This window comes from Vigna unguiculata, chromosome 7 (genome assembly GCF_004118075.2).
Source record: "Vigna unguiculata cultivar IT97K-499-35 chromosome 7, ASM411807v1, whole genome shotgun sequence".
Lineage (NCBI taxonomy): Eukaryota > Viridiplantae > Streptophyta > Magnoliopsida > Fabales > Fabaceae > Vigna > Vigna unguiculata.
The window spans coordinates 15,762,493-15,766,255 of record NC_040285.1 but is presented as its reverse complement, the minus strand read 5'-3'; the positions used below and the strand labels follow the sequence as shown (position 1 = coordinate 15,766,255).

The window sequence follows — 3,763 nt, the reverse complement described above, 5'->3', positions numbered from 1 at the left end:
TTAAAATTGACATTATTATTTTTTATTTTTGAAATTCAATTATAAATTATTATATTTAGTTGTAATTGAATATAATTCTTAGATTCAATTTTTAAATAAATATAATTATCTAAAATATTATTAAATATTTTAAAAATATATATTAACATTTGTAAAATTGACATTGAAGTTTAAATATTTAATATTTTTATTGCATTTTAGATATTAAAATTTAGGGTTAATTATGTTTTTCGTCCCTCAACTATTGCTAATTTTTAGTTTTAGTCCCTCATCTAACGTTTGCACTATTTTAGTCCTTGACGTTTTGAATTGGATGGAATTAGTCCTTAATTTTAAACTCTGTTAATTTCATGTGACAACTGTCAAATGGAATGGCACGTGAGGATCCCGTTTTCAGTTGACTAAATTTTTTTTCGGATGTGGTTATTTTTTTGGTAACGTGTGAGGGTTTGTTCCGCGCACTGCTCCACCACTAGCACTGCCACATTGGTTCCTTCTTCCTCAAAGTCTATGTCCACCATAGACAACCACCGCAACACCCACCACAGGCACGCCTCGCCGGTGTTGGCAGCGGGCCTTCTCCTTCGATTTCTCTCTACTACGCACATTCTCCAGAAGAAGAAGAATGTGGACGTGGATACTTGCACGAGTAACACGTGTTGTAGCTGGTTCTCTAAACTGCTCATCAATTCACCAACGCATCTCTAACCCTAGCTTTTCCAAAATCCCCAAATCAAGTTTCCCCCAAAATTTTCAACAACCCTCAGTTTTTCTCCACTGATTCCACACTCACCCTCGATGATGAGCTCTCACTGGATTCTTTAGAAAACGGCGGTGACAGACATTGCGTAGAAGAAGGAGACAAGTACGAGGTTGACGTGGACAAGTTAGAGAGTGTGTTGCGTCTTTTTCAAACTAGTGTTGATGGGTCCTTTGAGTCGTGTTTGGATGATATGGATTTGACTCTACATCAACAATTGATGTCAAAAGTAATCGAAAGTCCGCTTGTTTTGAGTGAGAATCTGATAAAGTTTTTCAGATGGGCATGGAGTGAAAGATCATTGGAGGTGACCACTCCAATGGTGGAGTCTCTTGTTTTGGTGATATATAGAAATGATGTGAGGAAGAAAGAGGCGTACTTGCTGTGGGTTTTGGTTAAGGAGATTGGAGAGAAGGAGAGTGGAATCCTCAATGAAGGATTCTCAACGACTTGATACTTTGCTTCTCGAGGTTGGTGAAAGGGAAGGCTGCATTGGAGGTGTTTGATAAATTTGAGGCCTTTCAGTGTGTACCTGATGCAGATACGTATTACATCACAATCGAGGCGCTTTGTCAGTGGCGTGCTTATGATTGGGCTTGTGGGGTTTGTGAGAAGATGGTTGATGCACAAGCAATGCCTGATGGCAAGAAAGTTGGTGCCATTTTGTCTTGGTTATGTAAGGCCAAGAAGGCTAAGGAGGCCCATGGAGTGTATGTGGTGGCAATGGAGAAAGAGAAACGGCCACCGATGAGTACGATTAGCTTTTTGGTTGGCAAGCTCTGTGGAGAAGATGAAACTATTAAATTGGCTTTGGAGATGCTGGAGGATATCCCTGAGGAGAAGAGGGGGTGTGCGATAAAGCCGTTTATGGAGGTTGTTCGGGCATTGTGTAGGATTAAGGAAGTTGATAAAGCCAAGGAGTTATTGGTGAAGATGATTAAGGATGGGCCGTGTAGTAGAGGACGGAGAGGAAGGTGGAGAAGCCAGAGGCTGCGTAGGAGAGTACGATGGCAAGGCCAAGTAAATGGTAATCTGCTCGAAGAAAGCCAAGAATCTTGGATTTTCTTTAGGCAAAATTCCATCTGCCACAAAATCCTTACCATCTTTCAACACCCTTCCGGTTATCCTGAGAACGCAAGAAAGCTCCTCCACATAACGGATGAGGCAAACCCTCGCGTAAAAGAGAAATCGAAGGAGGAGGCCCGCTGCCAATGTCGGCGAGGTGCGCCTGTGGTGGGTGTGTCGGTGGTTGTTTGTGGTGGCCATAGACTTTGAGGAAGAAGGAACCACTGTGGCAGTGCCAGTGGTGGAGTAGTGCGCGCGGAACAAACCCTTACGCGTTACCAAAAAAATAACCACATCCGAAAAAAATTTTAGTCAATTGAAAACGGGATCCTCACGTGCCATTCTGTTTGACAGTTGTCACATAAAAGTAACGGAGTTTAAATTTGAGGACTAATTCCATCCAATTCAAAACGTTAAGGGCAAAAAAAAAATTAGCAATAGTTGAGGGACGAAAAACATAATTAACCCTAAAATTTAAAATGTTTTATATTTAAATGATAATTTTATAACTATTAGTTTACTTTTCTAAAATATTTCCAATATTTGAAATATTTTTAAATATCAATTTAAAAATATAAGTATTTTAGAATATAAATATTAGAAAACCATATTTAAATATTATATTCTTATAATATTTTAAATAATTGTATTTTATTTAATAATTAAATATAAGAATTTTATTCAATTTATAATTAAATTTAATATTTTATATTTGAATTTCAAAAATAATTAATTAAAATGTCAATTTTAGAAAAAGTATTAGTATAATTTTCATAAAAGATATTAAATTTGGTGTGAATCTGAAAGGGATAAAATTAATTCATTAATCAAAATTAGGACGAAAATGAACAAAAATAATAAATATATGGAGTAAATTAAACAAAAATAACGAATATAGGAACTAAACTGAAAAAAAAAATATAATCACAAACTGACATGTGACATTGACATTGACACCTGACACAATTGTGACTTGACACGTAGACAATTTTTATGAAATTAAGAAAAGATTAAAAAAAATTAAAAAAAAATAAACAAAAAATTAAAAAAACCAGGAGTTGACACATGACATGTATTGTTCAAAAACGTTAACTATTTAAACATTGTTAGTGAAAATTGACAAAAATTTGACGAAAATGAGGACTTAATTGAACATAAAACAAAAATGAGAACCAAATTGAATAAAAAAAAACGAAAATAATGATCAAATATATATTTAAGCCTTTTAGTTGCTTACATTTAAATTTTAAGTTTTTGGTTGAATCGGGATGGTGTAATGGATTAATTTGGAGTGCAATAAATGTTTGATTATTAAGTGGGTTAGAATTAGTGCATTTAAATTGAGATAGGGACTCACATGTTCAAGTTCAAGGGTTCGGTTTTCTTGGAATAAAGGTTTATTGATGTGTAATGTTTCGATTACTTGCTCCGGGGGTATATGATTAGGGTTGGGCAAAGCATACTGAACTGCACTGAACCATTAAAAATTGTACTGAACTAAAAAATTGTTCGCCTGAACTGCACTGAACTGAAAAACAGTTCAGACAAACTGCACTGAACTGTTTTTTTGCCTAACAAACTGAACTAAACTGCACTGCACTATAATATGAACTAAACTATTATAAACTGAACTATTGTACAAACTGCACTATTTTTAAACTGACCTACACTATTTTTGAACCGTTTTTTAACTAAACTACATTAATTTTGAACCAAATTGTACTATTTTTAAACTAAAATATACTTCATCATTTCAATTTTTAATAAATTATTACATCAATTTAAATTGTTGAATTTTTTCTTCAATTTTTTTTATAGTTTTGCTAATAAATTTAACAAGTATATTAATAACAAATTAAGTTAAAGTATTTTCTGCGATACATATTCGTATACAATAGTTTAAAATTAATGTTTTTATGTAAGTAAAGAGTATTTTAT

The 3,763-nt window shown here is 33.9% G+C and overlaps 1 pseudogene; it reads left to right on the top strand.

The window, feature by feature from the left end:
• The first annotated feature begins 625 nt into the window (after positions 1-625).
• Positions 626-2,035, top strand: LOC114191217 (annotated as a pseudogene).
• Positions 2,036-3,763: the final 1,728 nt, after the last annotated feature.